The 27014-nt window shown below is 43.4% G+C and overlaps 1 protein-coding gene across 1 annotated transcript in view; it reads left to right on the forward strand.

The window, feature by feature from the left end:
* Positions 1-27014, forward strand: part of CDKAL1 (CDKAL1 threonylcarbamoyladenosine tRNA methylthiotransferase) — a 2392744-nt gene that overhangs the window by 1681176 nt on the left and 684554 nt on the right. The gene's annotated exons all lie outside the window — the stretch shown is intronic.

Raw genomic sequence — 27014 nt, forward strand, 5'->3', positions numbered from 1 at the left:
CCCGTAGTAGGAATGACATATGAGATTGCTGCTTCTCCACCACCCTCTCCCCAGCTATGTATGCTGACTTGATCCATGTCTGTGATAAACAGAGCCTTGAACAACCGTTGCAGGAAAGGCGTCTGGTGGCTTTTCTTATTATTGAACAAAAGCCCATGATTCTGAGAAACCTTGTAAATGTATAGTGTATCCCATTCCACGCAGGACTTTGCTGGAGGCAGTCAATTCCCTACAGAGAAATATGCATATTCTTATGCTTTGCATGGCCTAAAAGTTGATTACTGTGTCTGGATCACATCCTGCCACACCTTTAATTAAGAGAATGAATGAAATGTATACATGAGAGCCTTGTTGATCTAAAGACCTGGCAGAATTGTTGAATAATTTGTTTAAGAGACTGTCGTTAGTGGAAAACATCAGACAATCTTGTTAGCCTATTACAGGACAAAAATTGTTGGAATAATTAAAAATACATTATCTCTTTCCCCCTTAGAGACTCAGATGTCCCATTTTGTGAGGAGATACTGAATCTCCTTCAGCAGTGGAGATTGGTGACAAATTACATGGGGGAGGCCCAAAAAATATACACATAACAAATGCACATAATACATACACATATATATGCATAAACACATGTACACATAATACACATAACAAACACACAATAATATTCACATTAACATAAATATATACATAGAAAAATCACTTATCTTTCACTGCGGCTCAATGTTCTGCAGCACGTCTTTGTTGTTCTGCAGCATGTCCTCCGAGTGCGAAGCTCAAAGCCAACTCTCACATCCAATCAAGACGCTGTTCTAAAGCATCTTGGTTGGCTGGAGTGGGCTGGCTCCACGCTCCCAAATGCCCTGTAGGCCTGTGCCTGATCTCCAGCCCAGCTGTCCAAGACGGTTGGGTTGGAGAGTTTTGAATTGCGCATGTCGGTTTGGCCGTAGCAAAGTAGCCGGCCAAATCAACATGCGCAAAGCGAACTTAAGTGGCTTTTGGCAACAGAGACGCACTGGCTCCACCCTGCCCTCGCACTCTGTTTGCTGCAAGAAAGTATCAAAAATAAAATGGTAATAAAATCATTTTATTACCATTTCATTTTTGACGCTTTCTGCCCAGCAGTGTGGGGGGTGCTCCTTCGCTCCAATGGAGGAACCGCCGCTGTCCTTAAATAGCAACAAATGTTTCACTGCATATGTTACACCTAGAGCGAGATAAAGACAAAGTGTGTAGCGAGTGTCATTAACAATCTCCAGAACTTATTGGCACGTAACAAAAGTCTCCCGAGGTGACAAAATGGATGCTACTTAAAGCATGGGGTATACGGTTGCCATGGTCAGTTTTTAAGAGTTTGAGTGGTTGCAGAGTGATAATTCTGAATACTGACTTTACATGCCTTCTCCCAAGGCGTGACTCAAAAATAACAATTTGGATCTCTCAGTAGAATGCAGATATGAAGGCTAATTGTAAAAAGCGATGTTTAAATATTCTCTAGAAAGCAGAAACGGTTCTATAGCCTTCAGAACATGTTCTCCTTTGTTACAAACAGTGGAGGAGGCATATAAATAATCACAAAGGCATGCTCTTATGTGCATATCCGTTTCTATGTTCATAAATATGCTGTGAATTGTATCTTGCTGCACAAATTTCATGTATGAATGAATTAGAGTAATTTGTGTTGTCTACTTTTACACTGAAGCATCTTGGCACTAAGCACTTACGTTTACAGAGAGCAATAGGAAAGGCTATCGGATTTTTAAACCTAGCAAAAGGATCTCCCTTACCACTTGACTTTAGGATTGACTAGAATCTTCCTAAAAGCGGATCTTGGATGACGTTGAGGATTGTACCTCTGGATTTAGACCTGGGAAATACAGGACCAACATTGTAAAGAGCTTTGTGTGCCATGCAAAGCGCCTTGAGCATAGCCCTCTTCCTAACCATAAGCCAGTGCAGTTTGATCAGTTCCTTGGCGACAGATTGATGCTTGAGATTAGTTCAATATGCGGCATGCTGCTGGGTTCTGCACTACCTGAAATCTATTCAGGAATAACTGGGTAATTCACAGAAACAGACCATTATTATAATGAAGTAGGCAAGAGATTAACACCAGTGCTACAATTTTTCTCGAGGCCAGAGGAATAAAAGGGACAATTTTCACAAGTATTGTAGGAATGTAAAAACAAATTAAAATGACTTGACTTGCTTGGTTCCCAAAGGTTAGGACATCGTAAAAAAATGACACTGATTGAGCAGGAGACTGCAAGGTGCCAAAGTCCTTTGGCCACCAAGAGTTAAGCCAAATTGAAACTTGCTGGCCAAAGATAAGGACCTCTGGTTTTTCAGCATTTAGGTTGAGATTGTTTTCCATCTAGAAACCAACTTCACATATACAGTTGGGCAAATTAGCTGCAGATGACTGAGTGTCGTTGATTATTGTTACAATTATCTGAGTATCATCAGTATGAAAAAAGAAGAAAATCCAAATTATCTAATAAGAGAGGGCAAAGGAAAAATAAAAGATTGAAAGGGTTATGGCTCTGCGATGAACCCTCTGGGATTCCACAGACAGCAAGGAAAAGGTTTTTGAGGTGAAGTGATTATGGACAATGCTTTGTGACCTGTCTGTCAGGAAAGTAAGTGCTCCGGGTCCTCAATCTTGATCCTTAAGCGAGCAAATCTGGTCACTAGGACGAAGTGGCACACAGTATAAAATGCCTTTGAGAGATAAAAAAAAATAAGAACCACAGAGCATCCATTGTCGACTATGCCTCTACTATTATCTGCCGAGACCAGTGCCTACTCTGTGTTGTAACACTTCTGAAGTTTGTCTTAGACCTTACAAATAGCATGCGTTTGCCCATCATATATAACAGATGTGTATTTAGTGCCTTCTCCAGAATATTAGCTGGTAGTGGCAATAACGAGAAAGGTCTGTAGTGTTTAAAGCCTTAGGCTTGGTTGATGGCTTTTTGAAAAGCAAAATAATTCCTTCCAAATCCTTGGAACCATGCCAGAGCAATGATCTGATAGAGTATTATGGTAAGCTATTTTAAGATAGTATCAGATACAGACTGTATACATGGGGCGAAATTTCAGGGAGAGCATCAAGTGTTGCACTTGTTGTACAGTGAGCTTAGAAAAAAATCTCTAACTCTGGAGCACATTTTTTTGTTGCTTGCCCCTATCGCCCTACAAGGTTCCTGAACAAGGAGACTGATAGGGAGGAATTCTTGAAAATGGCACTAATCCTTGTTTGAAAGAAAATAGCTAGCTCATCACAAAAAACCTATGTTATGTCTTTATTCGAGTAATTTACATGCTGAGGAGTCTTGACTACTGAGAAACGTTCTTTAACTGGGTTTTTTGAATTGTCAATTTAATGCCTGGAGAATCTGTTTTTTTTCCATTGTACTATCATTCGTTTTTACTCCTGGATATATATATTTTTTATAAACCATTTTTTCTGAAGGGTCATAGAGCTTGAGCTCCCATAACGGTGCCACCAAATTAAGCGCTGTGGTTAGCACCTCCTCCTAAGCCAAAGCTGCTTTGTCTGCGGGCTGTGCATAAGAAAAAGGAGTATTGTTAAGCGGCAATCTGAAATTATCTGAGGTGATTTTAGTTCCAACAATGCTTAACTTTAGGTGCTGGTGAACTATTAGATGTAGCCGGTACCCTTAAATTAAAAGCGACTGTCGTGTGATCTGACCAAGTGAGCTGGAGTATGGAATTTAGGCAAAGGGTGGAGTTCTTAGTAAAAATGCCATAGAGTGGGTGAACTGCTGAATTGAGTTGGGGAATTAACAAGTTGCATGAATTAGTATTCGGTCATGATGTCAATCATAAGTGTATCTTTGTCATTCAGGTCAGGACGTAAATTAATATTACTCAGTAGTGAAATTAAGTTTGACCATGAAGGTTCTAATAGGGTTCGCATAGTAAGAGCGAAGTCCAGTCTTTCCACAGGTGGATGATAGATAAGCACTCCCATGAAGGTGTTTGTAGCATTAATTTCCAGACCAAAAAGGAAAGCCTTGCAGCACCTTCAGTGAGAGTCGAAATACTGCAATGAAACAAAAGATGATGTACCACAGCTAACCCGCCCCAAACATATTGGGTCAATCTTGCTTTATTATCAAATTGTGTGTTGCAATGGCCGCAACTAAATTTGGGCCGGAGGATTCGCTAAGCCACATTTCAATGACAAAAATATCTGGCTAATGTGGCTAAATTATTTCCACAAATTTCATCTTGTCCTTACATTGATGAAAAAACATAAAAAGTCTGTTGTAAAGTCTGTTTTTTCACTAAATTTCCTAGGCTTTTTGGAAGAAAGAGGGGAACTTAGTGCTTAATTTGTAAATAAATAAGTGCCAGGGCTCTTGCACGACACATTGGCGTCTATTACGATGGCGGGCGAACAAAGTCCCCCCGCCATCGTTTCAGCAAATGGGACCGCACGCTATGTGTGCAGCGGTCCCGCAACTCCAGTTAGGATGCGCCCGCCACACTGGTGGGCGCATCCCGCATTTTTAACATTGCGGTGACGGTGGTTTCAGCAGCACCCGCCGTAATGTTAAAAAGGCATTTGTCCATTTGCATGCACAATGTGGCAAGCACCACGCGGTGCCTGTCACGTTGTGCATGCAAATGCAAGGGGGTACCCCCCATGTGCAATGCCCTGGGGGCCCGCAACAGGCCCCCACTTGCAGACTCCGCATGCCTTTCCATGGAGGCAACGCCGCCTTGGAAAGGCACATCACCACCTGCATCTTGATATGGACCGCCACCATATCAATCCCCTTTTCCGCTCGGTCTCCTGTTTGACCGGCGTATGGTCATGCCATCCGCCGGGGTCCCCCCCACCATCCTAACATGGCGGGGGGAAAATGGGAGGCGGGCGGTGAATAATGGCGGGCGGATCCCCTCCTGCCATTATAATAGACCCCTAAGTCTCTGCCATGCTGCCAATTATAGTAACAGTGCAACTTCTAATCATAACACTCGTACAAGTGTGACAATTCAGACTCTTCCATGCCCCCAAAGCTATAAGATTGGCATGGGTGGCAGGCATGGGTAGCAGGTAATAGTCATTTTTAATTTAGATTGACTTAATAATTGACTGTGTGTGGTCCCCTCTAAATTAACCCCTTCGACGCTCATGACGGAGCGGTTCCGTCATGAGCGTCGGTTGGGCTGTGCTCATGACGAAACCGTTCCGTCATGACCACGCCCGTTCTTAAGAACGTTCAGCACAGCGCGAAAATTCGCGCCGCGCTGATGTGGTTAGCAGACAGCGCCTCCTTGTGGAAGACTGTCACAAGCACCAGTGCTGACAATTAAGAGACGAGCACCAGAAACTCCCAGCTCAAATTAAGCACTGTGCACTGCATTTAAAGGTATCACTCTCATTGAAGTCTGAGTGAATGAGAAGCTACAGTACTGACAAGATGGTTAATTGGAGAGCAGTTGTGGAAATCATCTGATTTATCGAGTTTAGGAAGGGCATCTCTGGAATAAGTGTGTTGACCAGAGGTCTTAAGAGAAATACAGGTCCAAAGGTTCTGGTGCCTGGTGCTGTCCGGGCGCAGACAGGCTTGCGTTTGGCCCTCCAGCAGTGTATTTGGCCACGCTAATGAGCTGCAGTAAATTTTTAAAAGTTAAATATAATGAAGGGTTGACTTCAATGTGACGCCACTTAGGCACTCAAATCTGATGTTGGTCATGACCCAAAGTCGTTTTTTTCCATCATTTGCAGCAAGTATAAACATAATGTCCTGCAGGGCTGAAAACAAAGCTTGACATCCTTAACATCTCTGGAAGATCCACCTCCAACCTCTCCAATACATTTTGGATAAGTACTTTGGGAACACCGTTTCACCCCCAATTTTTCAGTTTCTGAGGATAACTTCTTAGACTGTTGGATGAAATAGCAATAGGGTGTTGGGAGTCTGAAAAGGATCAATACTCCCAATGACTTGAATTTAAAAAAATGGAGGCTGAAATATTGTACACTCAATAAGCCAATGCATAAATGTAGTTTTCCAACTATGTTTTCATAAAAAATGTTATGCACACCAAATAGTCAAATGTTGGGAACTTTTAACTATAAAATTTAGCCGCCATTACAAAAAGGCACGAGGAGCTTTTAGGTAAAGGTTTCAACGCAGGCTACTGGTGGTTGATAACAGGAAATAGTGTGCAGAGTTAAGTAAGCCTGAGTGAGTGGAACAAATGGAGAGAAGAGTTGTTCTTATGGTTTATGATTTGGTGCTAAGGATTTTTTTTAAAAGCTAAGAACTAAATTTGGTGCATAAGACACAACATAAAGGGGGAGTATGAGCAAAAGGGGACTGTAATGGGGTGACGGAGTGTGTGGAAGAGTCCATGGTTTCCTCTCATCTCCTTCCTCCCTGGGAAGTTTGTTCCAAGAATAGTAAAAGGTAAGGCACATTTTTAGATCTGGCATTAGCCAAGACCTTTTAATGTTACTGTAATTCTATGTATACTATACTTACTTTACTGACTTTCAGCCAGTCCTCTCTACTAGTGTTATTTTGTCATTCACATTTTTCTTCTGTCCACTACAGCATATATAATCGGACAAAGGGTCAGCCAACATCTGCCATTGGATAACTTATCTGTGAGTGATGGTGTTCTGCCCTTTCACATTTGTATTACACAGTGGCGGTTGCCACTCGGTAGTTATAGTTCGGTCAGCGTTTTTGTTTTTAATAACTATGGTGCCATTTGACGAAGTTAAACAAAACTTTAAAAAAAAAGTTAATTCAGCTCAGTTTCTTCATAGAAATGTTTGCAGTGATCCTTCAAGCAGATGCCAAGAAAAAGGGAGAGGCTCAAAAAGTTGATTTCCCATATTAATTCCAACAGGAAACTTTGCTGTCTGAGACACAAAAAACGCTGAACAAATTTGGCTAAAAGTTTGGACTTTACTCAGAAAAGCATGCGTTGTATGGTTTGGTGTAAATCCGTTTAGCCGTTTTCGAGTAATTTGCTTGTAAAGTGATGCTTGGGATGGGCTTGAAGAGTTGAAAATGTAGGTAGAAAAGACAGTGAAGTGAACCCAAATTGCATTTTCAGCCACGTTATTGTAACAGGTCTCCAGGCTGCACTTCCTGTTCTAATTAGTTTTTGTGAAGAACCACATAAGGCATCCTGTGATCCTCGCAATCAGTGCTTCCGGCTCATGTCTGAATCAAGAACATGGATATCGTGTGTTTAATACAAGTTTTCTGCTTCTCTCTCTTATAAACTATACCAGAAACCCCCCAGCTTTAATTAACTGCACTTCATTACAGACTGACAGTATGCATGGCTGACTCAAAGCAATATGGATAAAAGTTAGCAACTGCAACCTCAGGTGTATGGTTAGGAACTTGTCGCAATCCTAAGGGAGGCTATCAGAGCCTTTCATGACGTAATGAAGGTCAGGGCATATTTATCCTGGTAAATGAAGCATTGGAAGAGACGGAATGGACAGTCCTAGTGATGCTCAAATTAACAGGCAAGAGTATTTAATTAGGGTGAACTGTAAGTAGAAGCACGTCACTACACGATGAGAGAGACCACCATCTGCAGCGGCTGCTAAGGGGCAGGTGTGGTGAGGCAGGGCAGGGCAGGGGGACATGGGTGAATTAGGAAAAAAAGAAAAATTCTCTTACCTGCCGGTCGCTTCTCTTCCGTCCTCTTTGGTCGACTCAGGAAACAGACTCCCCTAGCCAATCACAACACTGCTGTCACCAGTTTGACAGTAGTATCGTAATTGGTCTGAGCACCATGGTTTGGTGCTCAGACAGGCAGCGGGAGCCTGTGGATGTTCTCCACCCTGGAGAATATGCTAAGTGTGCATGACTGTTTGGCCAGCCCAAGACGGACGGCCAAACCGTCATGCACACTTTGGAAGTGCGCACCTCTCCTTCCCCTGCTATGTGGGCAGCCCTGTCCCGCACCTTCAGAGCCTTCTGAAAAATAAAAAGATAATAACATGGTGTTATCATTTTATTTTTCCTGTGGGCGACGCTCCTCTGCCTTAGCTGAGGAGCCGCTGTGACCACTGTAAATATTGTTTCAAAGGATGGAACTCAAGCACAATTAAAAACAATTCTTCGGCTAGTAAAAACGCAAGTCTTGTGACCAATGTAATCACATGCTCTTTTGCACTTACAACCAGGAATCGTTGACTCATTTTTGGACATAATCGAAAAGGTGATGCGTAGTTCACTCTGAGTACAAACTACACTTGGCCGCTATCTGCCCCTCGCATATTAAATACTTATAAGGTCCCAAAAGCGAGACCTATTGGCTATGCCAATGCTTGTTTTTCAGTGGCTTGCATGAGAGACACTACACACAATAGGAAGATTGAGGGTACTTCTCGATTGTCTAGAGTAGTGACTTCTCACAGGCAGAAAGACTGTCTTCAGGCTCATCTCTTGATAGTTGTACGGTTTTGCACTGCAATGTAGTTTCTATGAGTAATTTATACAACTCTCAATTATTGTTGTATTAAATTGTTGGTGCAAAAAGTTTATTGAACTATATTGTTCTACTGAGATTAGCACATCATCTGTGACTCAAACTTTGACGCTTACAGAGGCCATGTGAAAGACAGTTGCTCCTCCTGTCTGGATCCGTAGGTGCATAATGGTAAAGAGGAAGCAGGGTTTAATCAGTGCCGTTTTGCTGCATCCCATAGCAGCCAGTTAGTTTGGAGCAGCTTTTGTTGCACCAGGACTTAGGGAACTACTTCTACAATCTTCAGAGAGCTAGCTCTCAAGCTACATCCACGATCGGGAAACCTTGCAAGGACTGTCACTACGGTTGATGAAGAGGAACAACCAGGATGCACTGAAAGGAGGCACCAGATATACAGAGAAAAAAAAATACAATGTTTTGTTGGTTATGCAAGTGAAAGTGGACACCGATGGACCAGGAGAAAAAAATGAAAGATTTTGCCACTAGAGGTATTTCAGCACATCAACAATATATAGAGGTGGGTGGAGGTTTGCAGACCACTGATGCAAAGGTTTGCCGACACTCTTAGCAATCAACAGAAGTACAAGTCATTTCTACATTAACACTAGATACAATAGATAAGATGACAAAAATGGAAACCCTGGAAAACCAAACAAGAAAAGAAAAACGGCATGCTGCGCTGGAAGGTTGCAGAAGCGGGATAAGCTCAAAGTAAAAAAAAAAAAAAAGCAAGAAGACGCGCTCTGTGGTAATGGAGGGACATTGAAGCGAGGCGCGCCTGACGGCAAAAGGAAACCAGTGAAAAGACGCGCTCTGTGATGAGGGGGGCAGGGGGGGTGGGGGGGAGTTAGCAAGAGCAAAATAGAGAGGCATACAGATGGCGGCTGCGTGCATGCACGCTCGCGTGAACGCAAGCGCTAGACCAGCCACTAGCACTTTGGAAACTCACCTACTAAATGTCTTGCAGAGCAGCGCATGCGCTGGCTCAGCGAGACTTAAAAACGGGGTCCTGGAGGCGGGTCATCCACCTGTATTAGGGATATAAAAAAACAGCATCCAGTGGATAATTATTTCACATTGGGGAAGTTACAGGTGGAGAATATGACAGTGGCCTTCCTGCAGTGAATTCTCTAAGGAACAGTTCACATGTTGGCATTGAATACTGGTACAGAACGGAGGTTACTACTCCAGTTTCTTCCTATTGTGCAACATAAAGATAAAAAAAGAAGTGGCCCTTTAAAGACTGCAGTCGATTCTGACAGTCTGTACTATCACCTGTTGCAGATTTCTCTGTTGCTTTATAGACTTTACATGGACTTCCAACATTCAATTGTTGTAGATTGGCTTACAACAGATTCTATAGATCGACTCACTGTGGAATGTATTGCTCACCCATTTGAGCTAGCTCAACTCTGCTGGCATTTTGAAAGCACACAGGCATTCAGCAAGCTTTTAACTGCGTAACTCTCTACAAAGTACGTAGGATCACAGCCATTGTGACATGAAACCATAATCTCCTCAGTGTATCCAAATCAAGACCCCTAATGTTCTAACTCTGACTGTAACCAGTAAAGTTACCTTGTCTCTGACAATAAGTGTGAACCAGCTCATTTTGTCCAGTAGTTACTCACTTCTAGAAACCAAAAAGTGATGGGTGGATTGTTTGAATTAATTGCGGCAAGTACAGGAGTCAAGAGGACAGGTTGTAGCAGCGTTTATTGGAGCATCCATCAGAGTCGGATTGGGACTGAAAATCGGCCCGGGCACACAAAAAAAATCGGCCCCCATTTGCATAATGCCTTTCCTCAAATCACTGCTTCAGTGTAATTGCATTAAAAAGAAGGAGGGGGCTTAAAAAAATGCACGCATTAGTTTACACTAGTGAAACACACCTGAAAACAAGTGAGGCCACTTCTACTGAGGCCCCCTGCCTCGCTCGCTCAATATGTGCACAGATTAATGGGCCGGCCAGTGAGATAAAGGGAGTGACACCTCTGCCTGTTGCTAAACCCGGGGTGGTGGGTCGGCGGTGTTGGTGGCGAGGGAGGGTGGTAATGAGCCCCCATCTGCCTGCAGAGAGGCCACTCAGCCACCCACTGGGCCGCTGCCTGTATTGCGAAAATAGAGACACCGCCCAAATCGGCCCCAGACTGCTCAAAAAAGCAGCCCACATTAGGAACTCATACACCGGCCCCTCGGGCATTGCCCGAATGCCCGCGTTACCAATCCGAGGCTGGCATCCATGCACACGGGAAACCCGTCAATTGGTGGTAGTTGAGACCCCTAGGCAACCATTTGCGACCCCTGACACTTTTTGACCCCTGGTCTCTGTCATAATACACGTTAGCAATTATGTTGTCATACAAAATTCAATTTGCGGTTCCTCAAAGACTTTTAAATAGAATAAGAAATCAGTAGTGTCACGGATGCGTGCTTTTGACAACAGACTGAAGGGAGCCATGCTACAGATTGTCACTAGATGCAGTGGCGGTGCGTCCATTGGGGGCGTTGGGGCGGTGCCCCACTAGCCATGGACGACCGCACTGCCAAAATGAGCGTAATTACTTTTTTTTAAATAAAACTGAGCCGAGCGCGCAGGCACCCGAGCACTGCGCGCTACCGGCCCGGGACAAGCCCGACTGAATCGGGCATCCATTAAGGAAGTGGGCCGTGGGGGGCGGGGCTGAGGCAGAGAGTGACAGGCAGAGGCAGGCAGCACACAGTTACCGTACAGACAGCTGCCCGCTGACAGCGCATGTAAAATCCCGGAGTCTTTAATATTTTGACTGGCCCGCGCATGCGTAGACTGTAGCCCTCCTCCCCCCCCTCTCCCATCTTGCACTCAGAGACATAGGCAGGACCCGGGCCCCCGGTCTGATGTAGGGCAGATAGTACCCTGCTCTTAAGCCAATCCTGGCGCAGTGGCGCTGTTAACGCTGCGCCAGGATTGGCTGCTGCAGCAGGATGGTGCCACGTGGGTGTTGGCTGCTATCTATGCTGAGGGTCGCACACTATGGCCAATCACATATGGCTATGTCGCCATGTAGTTTGTGATTGGCCATTTGCCTACGCTGTGGGGACGTCACCGTGCGTGGCACACCAGTGCTGGAGACTCTTCGTCGTGACCGGCAGCAGTGAAGAAAAGTACTGTCACACCCTGTCCTCGTAGACTCTACGATGGCTTAACCTCTTTCAAATACACCAGATATATTGTCTCAGTTCCCGATATGCTAAAAAATCTTTAAATCTATCAGGATCAAAACGGGTGCAGATCTCCACTTTAGCTGCTTTCCTACGATGTTTCCTGCGTTCTGAAAAGACGTCCGGTGTTTGAACTAACTGGAAACCTTTTGAAAACCTCTTGAACCTGGAAGCCTGGCGCTGGCGCCTAGAATCAAGCAGCCACACACCAGGGTGCGAAACAGAGTTACTCACCACTCACCGCTACCTGTCAGCTGTTCCGTAAATCAGAGGGATCGAGTGGCCGCGAGTCTTCTTGAGTATCTGGGAGCAACTGGGATCAACTGTGAGTAAGCACACACTGCACCCCACATCTGTGTATTTATTAACGTGCTAATATGCTGCTCACTGCGCTAGCAGCATTAACGGCGCAACTCAGACTCTGCCTCTCGATCGCGGCTGGGAACCCGCTCTCTGTCACTGCCTGCTATCGCCTGCTTCACTACTACTGGCCTCCGTTTTCCTTTTTTTTCTCACCTTCACCTCGGGCCTCTGCGCTTCAAAATCCGCCGTGGCCATCTACTGCCTTATTTCGCCGCTGCATTGCTTGCCTGTGAAGTCGTTGTTGCGTTGCCGTTTCAGAGTGCAGCCTGCGGCCTGCCTGGACCTTTGCTTGTGCAGCAGAGTAGGCACTAGCAGCAGAAGTAGTGTGCGTGCAGTCTGAGTTAGTGCCAGCCATCCGGTCCACCGTCCACCCTCCGTAAGTTAAACCGAAACTGGTTAGAGTTGTGTGTGTAAGAGCAGGCACAGGTTAACAGCACACCACTGTTCCAAAATCACGCAGCACCCATCGGCTGTGCGTCTGGTAACGCTGGGAAATGGTCTCAAAGCTGGGGCGGCCACATTCACAAGAAACAAGGCAATTAGTGTAAAACGTCCGATTTCGTGGCAAAACCCCTACCTAAAGAGAAGCGCTGACTCCTTGCAGAACTTTACCGTCTGATCCCCTGCATTTCCCCTCTCCCTGTCCCCGTGTGGGTGGGCAGCACAGCCTCGCCGTCAGCATCAGCATGCCAGCAGCTGCTCTCCAGCTGGCCGTGAGAATGATCAATTAATTTCACTACCAAAGAGGGTAAAGGCAAAGAAACAGGCGCCAATCAGTTCATTGCCTCACAGCAATAACCCCCAGCAAAAGTGGCATTTAAGTGAATTATGATATTTGTTTTGACGAAAAACACCAGTGTGCGGGCGGTGGAGGCAGCTGAGGGAACAGGGCCCTGCATTTCCAACTTGTTCTGCTGCCTAGAACCCCCCTTGATTACTGCAATGCACAGGATTTGCTTCTCCCGCTATATGGTAAATAGTAATGAGGTAACCCAGGGCCAGAGCTGCTTCCTAGAAAAAGTACAATTAAATGTGCCTTTTATCTTACCAATTAATATTCTTGTCTAAATACATTAATCACAAAAATGCCTGCCCCTAAATGCGCTTTAAAGACTGGGAGAAGTTATAGGCCAAACTAACTTGTTGTACAGATACAATGAACATTTAACCCGTATTTACGCTTGTCACATGGATGGGGTATAGTATAGGTAGTCTAAAAAATGAAGGAACAGTTTTTTTAAAAGTTATATATAGCGCAAACTCGATCCAACCGAAGGTGTTTGACTCGGAGCGCTGTACACGAGCACCAATTGTATTATGCAAGGACACCTTTTTTGAGGCACAAGGATTGTAAAAGATTTGCCCAGAATCACAAGATGTTGAGCTGAAGTGCAGAGACTCGAACAGGGTTCCTCATTTCTTAAAGTCGGGGTCTCTGGCCTTCCCCCCCATCCTCTCCTTTACCTTCAGAGGTCAAGTCAGCTAGCAACGTACAAGCATTGGTATTTATTTCATTTTCCATGGACCAAACGTGAGAAACAAAAAGAGAGGTTTCTCTCCCCGTCCTCATGGTTGGTCAGCTGATGTTGAACACATCTGCTATATCAAGAACTAACAAAGCAACCAAGAAGTTTGAATTTTGTGAACTGCTTGCATACAGAGGCAAAAACAGTACTGGGGCACATCCACACAAAAATGGAATGTTATCCACTGTAACACAGATATGCATTATGCACCCTAGCAATCGGTCCCATGAGTATACATATATCCAGGGCTTTACGTGGGCCAGGTCACTGTTCTCAGCCCCTGACCCGACTAGTAGCTTCCTGACCTTTGCTCTGCATTCTAAACTATGCTCAGCGCTCCATCTGGTACTTGTGTTGCCCATTTATAACGCGCTCCTTTTCAATTGTCCAAACCCTCTGTCTGGTTCTCATTGGTAAAGCTCTGCCATGCACATGAACTGGCTTCTCTTCCGAGCTGCAGGCCAGCAGCAGCACCTGAAGGAAAGGATGAAAGGCGGAGTCGACCCACTTGCATTCGAACCGTCCGTCGCTATGAGGTCGAGCTCAGCCTCAGATTCCTAAAGTGTATAATCAATAATTAATACTCTGCGCCATGGCGGCTGGTACATCCAACAAAGTTAATTTTGTTTGCAAAGCGCACACTGTTACTAGTTAAATTGCTTCTAGGAGGTGCTTTCGAGAGCAGCACCAGTACGTGTGAGAGAGGTTTGCACTCAGCGCTTGTGATTGTATGCTGCATTCATTGGTTGGTGCTGTCTTCCCTGCTGTGGTTACAGTTGTGGTCATTGCGTTGGTCTCTACCCTGATGGCACCTTTGATCACTACTGGAGTCCTGTTATATCTTTAGCTCTGTAGTACTTGCAGCCGTTGTTACTGTTGTTGCATCAGTTGTTGCTACAGTGGTGGTGGCAATTGTCGCATCGGTTGTGACTCAATCGGAGGCAACTGTTGACGCTATTGTACTCCACTGGTGTGGTTACTACTGTGGTCGCTGCTGTTGTCCCTGCAGTGCAGACAGCTGTTGTTGCTTGTATGGTCCTTGTCATGATGGAACCTGTGATTGCTTCATTGGTAACTGCTATGACAGCACATGTGTTACTGCTGTAAGGACAGCATTTGTTGCCGCTCTGGTCCCTTCTGTGGTGATAGATGTGGCTACTACTGTAGTCCCTGCTGTGATTGCTCACTCAAGTCACTGGGAGTACCGGGGGCAGAATGTGTGTCAGGAAAACTGCATAGTTCAGTCGCATAAAGGGACTGTTTTTCATTGCCCTTACGAATGAAAAACGCAATTCAAAATGTACAAGTGCTCAAAAAAGCCCAGAAATCCCCTGTTTATATTTTCCCAGGTATTCTCATGTTTGCTGTTAAATGAGATCTTGCCAACGCAAAATCTGTCTCTAGCAGACCTGATAAGATATAGCCAGGGGCCACGAAGGTAGAATGCAGTTTTCATTTTAAAGGGCCAGTAAAGCATTTTATCCCGCTCAGTACACTGTTCCTTTCTCTAGCTGTCAGTACCAAACAGAGTCGAGCTTTATCCCCATTCAGGGAAACATTCTGTTTACAAAGAATGGAAAAGCTGGTAGCCGAAGTGGAATATTTCCGTGTAGCGTATGTAAACACAATTCCCTTTTTCAAGTGCTACTGAATAGGTTTTCATATTATGGCAGGCCGTCATTAGCTCAACTCTAGCTTTTCATGATGTGTGGGTAGTGAGACAGACCGACCCTCTGTTATAATCCATGTCAATGTTGTTTGTAAGGCGCACACAACATAATTGAACTGCTTCTAGGTGCTTTTCTGAACAGAAACAGTATTAAGTGTGAGGGTGGTTTGCATAGAGGGGGTGTAAGACCTGGGGTCACCAGCTCTTAAGGGGGTAGCATGGCTCGAGCAGGAAGGCAGCCAGGGGCTTGTGTGTAAAGCAGCTACTTAATGCACACATCCAATGAAACACACAGTGGAGCAATAATGGAGACCACACCAGTAGTTGTATTTGAAAGAATCAAGATCTTTTATATAGGCTTTCAAATAGAGCGTTGCATTATTAATTCATCAGCATTTCAGGTAAGCATTTCATCGAGACATTTCATGAATCACGTTCAGGTTACATTTTTCTATGAATGGGTGAACATTTCATTAGAATATTAACCAGCTCATCTAGCAGTGAAACACTAGCTAACCCCGCTTGTCGTATCAACTCTCTGACAGGCAACGGGGTAACTGTATTAACCTGGAGGATCCTACAAGAAGTGACTATAGTAATGCCTTTAAATATCACATCAAACCTCTCAAGGACGCCTTTCCTTAAAGGTAATACAACATTGGGGGAAGAGAACACCTGCACCCTGGCATTGGTTAGCAATGGGAGGGTGCCCAGAGTCCTAAAGCCAACAAAAAGTAGGTGTGAAAAATGAGGCAAGGGCAAAAAATACAGGGAAAGACCACCCAAGGGCTGACAGGTCTAACAGGGGGCTTGTGGGATTTTAAGGCAGGCAAGCATTGCTGGCTGATTTAAGTGGATCAACTCTAGCTTTTCATGGTGTGTGACGAAGGGACTTCACTGCCCACAGGGCCACTGCTGTAGGGTTACTTGGCGATCTGCTTTGGGTCCAACACTTAGGATTGAGCCTCTGGACATCAACAGCAAAAAAAGGGGTCTGGTTGTCAAAGGACAGTAGTCGCTGACTGCCCGGGCGCCCCTAAAAAGACAGGCACTACCAAGGTCTATTTGGTGCTGCTGACACTGCTGAGGCTGGGCTCATGGTAAGGGGGCCCGAACTATAGAGGTGAAGAACTGAATAGAATTGACTCAGTTGGAGCCCATGACCCCTCATTGCCATGGGACACCCTAAAACACTCCCCGCATTGCTCTGCCATAATTTGTGGCCCCAGGTCATGTTTATCCTAGAGAGAGATCAGAGTTTTGTCTAATGGAGGTTTTGACTCATGGAAAGGTAGCAGAGAAGGTTAATATGCCTGCTGCAAGGAACATGTACCTGATCCAGATCACAAAATGCTGTAAAGAGGTCAGTGAGTCACTGCATTTGTCTGTTATGAAGCTCTGTTGTTATACTGAATAAGCAGCTACCTAGTATGTTATATGACAGCTCTTTAATAATGTAATACCTGCACTTTCACAATTGCTTTATTAACCTTCCTGCTTTCTCAAATTTGCTTGAAAATGCACCATTTTTCCACTATTTTTTCAAAATTTTCTCGGGGGGAATTCCCCCCGAACCCTCCTTGGGGGGTCCAGGCTCGGTCGCTACGCTCGCTCGCTACGGTGTAGTATCATTATCACTTTCCGCCCCACCACTTTCAAATGTCACCAGCCGCCACTGACTAGATGTGCACTTCAGAGAAAAAGAGCTAAGGTGTAGTGCAGGAGGTAGGGGGAAATAGAAAGTGAAACTTGACTTTCCTGCAGAAATCAGGTTTTTTCTCACATTTGAATCCTCCCAAGTAAAGACGTCTTCTCTTCCTTTATAGTGAGGGACAGTGATACACACCAGACACACTGAGAGAGAGAGAGGCCCAGTCAAAGAGAGGCAGAGTAAGGCGAAATGTTTTAATGCATAGGAGATCCGATGGAATTCTTGGAACAGAAAGTAATTGGTAATGTTTTCACACAGTCACACAGGTACCCATGGTCAGCCTATAAAAGTTAAACCCATTACTTGGTAAACAAACTGACAGAGTTTGGGAGTTGGATTGAGGGAGAGGAGACCGTGTTAGGACATGCATTCAGCCTAATGGTTGTAAAGTCATGGCTAAAGAAAGCAGATTTTGTTCTATTTGGCTGGCAGATGAATGACAATCCCCCTCATGTACTATAGATATTAATTTAAGAGAAGATGGATTCGCTATTGTGGTTAAGCAGCTGACTTAAACAAGGAGAGCCGAGTTCTAATCCTAGCTTACCTTGTTTTCCAAAGAGTGTGACCTTGGACAAGATGTGACTTCTCCCTCTGGCTACAATACCTAACCAGATAAAATTAAGAATGCAAAGAATCAGACTCTCAGTGTTTGCCACTATACACAAATTGGACATTTAGATAGTGATTGCATGTATCCGTATCCTAGTTGGCCTGCATAGTGAATCAAAGCTTTAAAATATGGTGACCTGGAATAAATGTATTGTTTCTATTGTTATACTTTCATCACATGCACAAGCAAGGGAAGTTGATGTGCTGCATCAAAGGGAGAGAGTAAAAATGTGCCGTTTCTACTAAGAGATGGTGAAGTTCTGCTATCTCGTAGCAACGGTGTACTTCTATCTGCCTAGGACCAATTCAGTCACCCTTGCACCACTACACAGGGGTGTCTGAGTTGTGCTCAGAATAGTTTTTGCACAGGAAAGTATACTTTCCTGCACAAAAAGTTTCTTAGTGGCCTGTTGATCTGTGCATGTGTGCTTCAGCACACATACAGAGAGGAAGTAGCAGGGAGAATTAAAGATATTTCTCCTTCTTACGCCAGTCTGTACTATGCGCACCAGTTTGCCCAAACCCATGTCTACTGACTTTAGTGACTAAGGATTTGGGTCAAAATACATAGGCGGATGTACAGGTACACCCGTGCTTAGGGTGACCAACCGTCCGTAAATTTCACAGACCATCCATTATTTTAGTATGATATCTGTAAGGCGACCGTAATTTGGGGTCATTTCACAGACATCATACTAAAATGCAAGAGGCCCCATGAGTTTAAAAGTTTCCACTCGGGGCCTCTCGCTCTTATCTTTTAATCTGTGAAGGCTGCCTGCAGCAGCCCCTCCCGAACTTCGCACAGACTGTGGACTGGCCCATTGTCATTCTAAGACTGCAGACGATTATCACAGATAGAATGCCAATGGGCCCTGTTATAGTGACAGCATGTGGTGTGCCTTCTCCTGCATAAATCTTGATTGCAGAAAGGGCCTGATGTCACTTTGCAAAGCTGCGCGCATACTGAAAAACTGTGAAGTGCACGATTGTCTCAACCTTATATGTATGTATTTTGGCTTGTACTTATTTTGGTTGTCTATTTACTTATATACTATTGTGCGACGTCCTCTGATATGCCTACAAATTGTATGTTTTGTCCCAAATGTTTGTCCTGAATTTTGAACTTCTGTCCTGAATTTCTGTCCTGAATTTTGACCCTCTGTCCGGAATTTTTACACTGACCGTCCTGAATTTGCACCCATGTCAACTGGTCACCCTACCCGTGCTCCTCCCATTTAACACCGCCATGACACAAGGCAGCACGATGCGCTGCTTTGCATTACTTTTGGAATAAAATTCAACAAAAAGCCACACAAATCTTGATTTGTGTGGCTTAGTAAATCTTAACATGGATTTTACATCAGATCTCCTGACCCAAAATCTTAGCAAATCTGGGCGCTTATCTTTAAATGCCCTTGGTGCTTTCTTTCAGATTTCCAACCACACATAATTCATTCAGTATTTGCCTGTATGTAGGTCATTTGGGCAGATTTAGGTTTGTCTTCTGTATATAGTGCCTCTCTCTCTGTAGTTTATCTGCAATGCTTGTTAGTATACATAGGTCTCTTTCTGTGTTTTCAAGTCTCAGCACTTGGTTACTTTCCCTCCTTCACTTGGTATTATGGCCCGCAATGTAGCAGAGGCATTGCCAGTCTGTGAGCTTGAATCATGTGAGCAGGAATCTCTCAAAATCCACATGCTTTCAAAATGTCTGCATAGGCTTTTAGGTGCCTTCAAAATCTAAGTTGATCCTCAGATAGAGCTTGGTAGTTCTAACTAAAACTACCATTCATAAGGCCTGCTGTTCTGCACAGTCTACTTGGACAGAAAACATTTATTATGTTTTATGGTTGTTAAACAATGGTGTATCAACTTTAACTTACTGCATTTACATCTAGCTTTGTGTGAGTGTTCTCTGCCAGTCTTGTTGGGCCTGGCACTGCGGCAGCACATGAAACCCCACGTTCCTCACATGTTTAAAATGACTTGTCCTCTGCATTTCTTTCAGTGTTTGTTCCCTACCTTCTAACTGTATTCTTTTTTATTTTTAAACATGTCTTTTTGAACAGTTGCATATTGAACAACCAATCTTGTGAACACACCCAGATAAGCAAATGAAAGACAGGCTGTGGAATAGCTAAGAAGTGAGAGTGAGAGATTAAAAATGGAGGTAGAGATTCTGGGTGGCAGGGAGATGTAAAGAGAGCCCTGTGACAGCTGAACAGGTAGAAGGAAAAACAATAATGATGGCGATTCAAACTTGGGGGTTCTGGAACACTGGGAATTTGTCAAAGGGTAAGCGAGAGAGATTTGGGTTAGATATGAAGAAAGAGAGTGGTGGAAAGGAAGGCTAACGTGGAGAAATTGTGGAGTTTGCAATAAAGTGGTGCAGAGGTGAGGGTTGATAAAAGGTGAAATTACTGGGGATTATTGGAGGTGGGGAAGAGAGAGAGGTGGACTGAGATAGATGTGTGCCAAGGAAAGCAATGGAGAGGGGATGATACATGAAGAAAATGGAGAGTAATCAGTGCATTTGAAAAGTGCAAGAGTCAGCAAGGGATGAGTTCAGAGAAACGGTAAGAGATGATGAAAGGATGGAGAGCGACTCAGAGTGAAGGTTAGAATTGTGGCAAATGGTACGAGGGGGAAGGTGCGGCTGAAGAAGGGAGCAAGAGGAAACAAGTTTGTAAAGGTGTGCAACTGTTACAGAGGGAGAAAGTGGGGAAATGAAGGGGTCAGGTGAAATAGTAGGTGAGAGGAAGCAATTTAGGGGGTTAGGGTGGTGGCTTAAAGGCTGCACCAAGTGGATAGTGTAATACTGAGATGGGGAATCATTTAAAAGTGAAGTAGGAGATACAGGAAATGTTGAGATTGTGACAGGTGAGAAGTGACCAGTTGCCTGTGAAAGAATGAGAGAGGGTGTAGAATAAACATTGGTTAGTATAGATAAGAATAAATAGCAGATCTCTGATACTGGCAGTTTGTGGGAATATTTTCAATAGGATTTGAGTAACGTTTGTTTGTTTATAAAGTATTTCATTTGCCTCTACTCATGATTTTTCTAAATATTTGTATAATGTATCTAGCCAAAGGACAGGTCGTGAGATGTCACTTACTTTGATGTCAGTAGGTCAAAGGTCTAGTGAAGTCACTTCCTGTGACATCATCTGGTAGTCAAATGGTATGTGATGTCACTTCCGCTACCGATGTCATGTTGGTGAATTGACGTCCATGAGGAAAACAGTTAACAACGGAAGCAAAATATCTTATAGAACATAGAATTGCATTCATAGAACGCCATGCCAGAGCCAATGAAGCAACAGGTGAGTATTCTAAGCACAGAAAGCTAGGTAAATAAATACAAGCTAGGAAAACACTTACTGAACATTATATTACCACATTAATGTCAGCTTCTGATAATTATTCGAGAATGTATTTTAGTGGATATTCTTTTAGTGCACTATGCCATTCTAGACAGAAACTAGGGACGTGCCATTCATATACATTTCAGTCTTTTTCTGCCTCATCAACAGCTCGGGCCCAACGTTCAGGGGCGTAGCTTGGTCAGTAAGATTTGGGGGGCGAGCATCAGATTTCCTGCCCATCACAGTGGCATATAATGTTAAAATACATTATATGACAAGTAGGGCGCATGAGAGGGGCTTAAGAGTCAGTGGAAAGGGAAAGGAATGCGGATTAATAGGAGTACTAAATGAGAGAAACACAATATTCAGTACATTTTTAGGGCTTTCAATACCAATGAGATAGAGTGAGTGTGTGTTTTTGTCAGTGTGTGTATGCAAAAATCACTGGTGAAATCCGACAGACACCTCACATTTCCCAACTGTAAACTCCTGTACCAACTATTCATCTGAAAATACATTTATGAGGGGGTGTAACACCCCATCCCCCCTGTACCCCCACCCTCTAAAGCTACTTCCCTGCGTATGTTGCACTGAATATACGACCAACGTACAGCATCTCATTTCGAAAAACAAAAAAAAGATGGGTGGAATGCTTGAATTAATCTCAACTACTAATGATCATTTGGGATTTATTCCAGTTCATTCTGTTTTTTCCCTCCACGATGTTAATCCAGTCAAAGTTCCATTAGTGCTCGTCCAAGAGGCTTCTACAAGTAGTGACTAATACATTACGAAAGTAAATAGCTGATTAAACTATAAAAAATAAACTCAGCAATTCACAGCTAGATACAGTCCAAACCAAAAGGATGGCTTTGAAGTAAAAAAAGGAAGGGTGTCCGACAAGTTCAAGAGATCAGCCCAATATAACTCCAGCCATGGACCCAAGCAGAAATAGGGAGCAGGCAGAAACCAGTACCCTCTGGTGGGAGCACTCTACTCTGCCTTCTGTAATTCCCAAGAAACTTCAGCAAGAGAATGTAGCTATTACTTAGAGCTCGGTCTAGTCATCTGCATCCTGTGGTTTAAGCTGACATTGTCATTCATAATAAACCTGGGATTTTTCCTTCCGTGGTTGCGCCATGTAATATAAAATTTCCTAGCTTTTGTAACAAAGTTTCAATTCTATTAAAGACATGGAGGTGAGGATTATGCTTTATTTATTTTCTTCGCTTTTATTAAACAGCAGCCATGTAAAACATTAACAAAACTACAAATCACATGAATTTTTGGGATAAGGTTAATTGAAGTTCAACCAATCAGGATGCATGAGTCCCATTGTTCACGACTAATTAGAAGTGCTCGTCTCAGCGTGCTTACTGCTCTTTCTCTGTTGTGAGTAGTCTGCCTATCTTGACAATGATAGGGTTGTTGTATGTTCCAATACATTTACTACTGACTATCTTTGTGATCTTGAAGACAATCGTCCGTTCTCCTCTACTGGCTGCAACCTCTGCTTGGCTGGCAAAATTCTCCACCTACACCCACTTGTCTGCTCTTGTCATTCATTCTTTTGAATGCTCTTCTTGATTATACTTCTCCTGCTGCTTCTCAGATTTGGCCTTCATAAGTTTCTTTTTTTGCTGACCTCCTGTCTGGAAGAGTGTTGTTCTTGAAATGCTTTGGCTATGTTTTGACTTCAGTTGAGCAGGGATAGAGAGCGCGAGAGACGTGATTCCATACTCTTTATCTATTGAAGTTCCCCAGCTATCTGTGAACTGGGTCTCAGGTCTAGTGTCAGACTGACAAATTCATTTCTAGATAGGTATTGGTAAGAGGGCCTTCATTTCACATACATATTTAAATTAATGAAAAATTAATTAATATATAACCCATCACCATATGCCACAGATGCATTCAAACTCTCAGTTTCTAACTTACACATGTTCTCTTTTCTCTTTACTAATGGAATGTCCACACTATATAAAGCAAGGCACTTTTCATCACCGACCATTTTGACTCCACCAGTCTTGCAATGCATGTCACAGCTGTTACTGAGACATGGGTATCGGTCATTGCTTGGTGTGCTCTCAGCTCTGAATTTGGATGGCTTCATACCTTCAACCTCTGCATCAAGACTCGTAATACACAAAACAATAAATCACCTGATGCCAACTGAATTTACACCCGACACATCTATCATTAAGGTCTCTGGCATCTCAGGCAGTTCTTGTAGCGGAACATTTCCAGGCGGCAGACCAGACCGTGCAAGAAGAAAAGTCAGGTATTCTCCAGCTGTGCACAGAGAAGATATTGAACTCTCATATTCTATAGACTGGGCAGCTATGCTGCTGTGCAGTGACAGGTGTCTGAATTCCACCCATGAGCACGGGGTCCGAGATGCATCTTCTAGAATGTCAGTAGGTTCACATATATTTGTCCTCCTGTTTGTCTTTTCTAAGAAAACACCACCGACCCATGTATGCTAATGTGAAGTGTCTGGAAAACAGTCGTCAAACCCCATTAGCTGGAAGACTGGATGGATTTGTTTGTGGACTATCTCTGAATTGACCTCCCTCATAGATTAGCTTCCTACCACAGGCGACTGGTAATAGGTTGTCCTAAACAAGTTCTGCCCACCACGCTAAGGACATTCTGAGGTCCAGCGATGATTTATAATTATAATCTCTTCTTCGAGCAGGATATCAGTGATGCAGGATTTAATTAAGCAAAAGATTTAGATGCAGCCTAGGACAGAGAACTTCCAGTGGTAGCTGCCATCTTCTCCTGCACCCTGGGCCGTTCCCTCACAGTTGCTGCATGCTTCTAGAGCAAGTGTGAATCATGAGGATTGTGTCTCTTGGCACGAATACTGTCCCTACAGTTGTGCTAATGCCTTCACCCACAAACTGGCGACCCTGTAGTCGTGGGTACAGACGTGATATATTTCAGTTGATCAGAAATCTGTAGCAATGGAAACCCTGCTTGTCTCTCTTCTCGTGTGCAAATGCTTTTAACAAATAAGCATAGATCTTGCAATCTTCCGAGTTCTGTAATAATCCCTAGTTGAAGCTTTAATACCTTATAATTTTAGGATGTAGTCTCTGAAGATTCTCAAAAGTAAATCTCTTCATCTCTTTGAACAGTGCGATTTCACAAACAAGATTATTGCTCCAGCAGTTACTATTCGATGTGCTAAGCATCATGACAGATAGAAGTAGGGTTTTTAAGGTCTTCCTGTTTTTACGTTTGATTTGTTGCTTTTTAATTTTTTTATTTCTAGTGATGTTCACACTGAAATGAGTCCTGATCCTGAACTGGATCTTCAGAACAAACTGAAAGACAAAATGACTTAGTGAAGCATGCTGGGTCTAAAGTGACACTTGGCTGCCTAAATGTGACAGTGCTGTTTGAACTTTCTTTAATAATAGTTTTGATAATGTTTTTTCTCTTTAAATTATAAAATAAGTTCAAAAAGTATTGCAGCTGCGTGTATTTTTCTTTAGCTCTGTTTAAGCATGTTGTTAGTTACTTTAAATGAAGTGAAGAAGATAAATCTTACTTCGGTGTTGGAATTGTTTATGGTTGGATTGAGTTTATTCTCACTCAGGAAAGCCTGTTGGGATCATGCCCTTTTTAAAAGATATTCTAATGGTTAATAATTTTATGAAGAAACACATGGTGGAGAAGAGGTGTTATAATTAACGTTTACGTCAACCAGGTTCCCAACCAAGGATCTGCTTCAGTAATATCATGAACTCACCAAGCAAATTGATGTTCAATTAGTTGATTGGAGCACAATGCTTATCTTTAGAAGACTGGTGAGCACATCATGTAGTACAATTCACTAGACTCCACAAGAAAAAGATTAGAAATCTGGAATGTTGTAGATTCAAAAAGAAATAAACGCTTTATAGGTGTGAGTGTCTGACAATGTTACAGTACTTAGACTAATGCAGGCTTCCAGGTGGAAGTGTATGGTGGCAGCTAATATGGTTCAGAGTGGTTAAAATCCATCTATATAGTATTAAAAATAGGAATATTGTTGGACCTGATTTGGCATCTCCAAAAACGCTTTTCCCCAGAGTTATGCAGTAAATATCTTGCAATGATAAATAAAGCTAAGGGGAGATTTACATGCTATGCAGCTGTGCGAGGAGCATTTGTTCTCAAATAATTGTTACTGTAAGAGACCACCAGCTTGGCCTTAACATATAAACCACACTATGTACGAAAACCACGGTTGTGACTTCCTCGTTAGGATGCAGCTCCCATCAAAGTCCACGTTAAAACAAAAAACCAAAGACGTAAAAGGTACTGGTTGATGATTGCTTTACCACAGACTGTCTTTGTCGTAGTTGTTGTGTTTCGAATAGTAGGCAGAGTTAGCTTGTTGCAGTTTGTTTTCAAGGTATACCATTGTAGATCACCACCTTTCAAGTTAACCAAAGGAGAGCTACTGGCAGTAGCAGTCAATCACCCTTCAGTAGGATTCCGGATTTGCATGGAAGTTGTAGAGGGTGGACATTTTTTGTCTAATCCTTTTTTACAGGCCACCCACTGAGGCATACAAGAGCAGCTTTGGTGCAGAGAATTACAGCTTCGACAGCCTTTCAGCTCTTTTTTGTTAACATGCTCATTAGAGCCTCCAGCTTTCAAGAAAGAAATTACCAGCCATCTGTTCTAGGCCAGATAGTCTTCGCTCACAAATGAAAAGGGACCAGGTAGGCCCGTCCTGCGAGGCCAAAGCCTGCTTACTTCATCATAATATTGGTGCTCCTCCATGTGGCGACAGCAGTAGAACAGCATGCGTAGCGCCACTTTACGGACCTTGGCCAGAGGCAGCCTGCGTAGACATGTGGGTTGTGGGCTGCTTTGGCTCCCTGTGTTGTGGAGAAGCCAGTGAAATGGGACAGCCTTGGCACGGCCTCACTTCCAGCATTGTTTTTGATGAGCTTGCGGTCTTTTATCTTTGTCACAAGTAAATGAGGCAGGAGGACCATTGTAAAATCTGCCTGATGCCATGGTCAGTTCTCTTGCCCTTGTAGACAAATTTAGCCTTCACAAAGTGCTACATTACCCCGGTATAGAAAAAGATGAATATACCACCCATTAAAATAAACAAATTATGATCTCTGTACACACAAAACAAAGTCCGGTGTGAAGATTTTACTACAGTCAATAGTTTTTTTACAGTTAGCACTTTTTGGGAGACAGCCCCATTGTCAGCAACGGTTGTTTCAAAGTTGAATGAACCTTTAGCGACAAATCAGGGAATAAATAGGTCAAGAAGCATGCCAAAGAAATTCTATAGGTTTTATCAGATGTGTCCTGTTGCTGAGGTAATGCAAATTAAATATAATGTGGTCAGTGATTTGAGATTAGTTCTTTGTATGTCGAGGTCAGGACTGATGGTGTAACAATAGGGGTAGCGAAGGAGGCATATAGTATGTCACTGTTGCTTTTATGGCAGTTGTATCATGATAACAGAAAAAAATGGCCTGTAAACATGCGATGGTTTGGCTTACAGTATCATTGAGCAGAAATTAATTGAACGCTTACGATGCACCTTGAACGGCAAATGATATACTGCTATGTGTATGTTGCAATGCCCATGAGAATATATTTGAAAAGATGAGCCCTTTGGATAATGTATAGATCTCTGTGTCAAATCCTTGCATGGTCACAGAGCCTTTCATCCCTTCGAAGTCAAGAATATGAGGAAAATGGAGAAGTGGTTTATTGTCTAAGGAACTGACCTTAGAACCCGTAGACCTGAGTTGTATTTCTTCTGGCTTGTGCACTTGACAACAGATTGTGTGATTCTGGGCGATTCACTTAACTCACCCTTAACAGTACAGTAGTCTTGATGGGGGCACTGTCCACAACCTCATTTAGAATTCGGTGGATTTTGTTTTTACTGACTGCTGAGTTGCCATTAGGATGGGACGCTGCAGATGGATATGGTGACAGAAGGCACACTTGAAGTTGGGATGGCCTTTCTATGTCATGTCTGCCTATTTTTGTTCATGTCCAAGACCAGTACGATAGCACAGTGGTGCTGG

This window comes from Lissotriton vulgaris, chromosome 4_1 (assembly GCF_964263255.1).
Source record: "Lissotriton vulgaris chromosome 4_1, aLisVul1.2, whole genome shotgun sequence".
In the NCBI taxonomy this organism is placed as follows: domain Eukaryota; kingdom Metazoa; phylum Chordata; class Amphibia; order Caudata; family Salamandridae; genus Lissotriton; species Lissotriton vulgaris.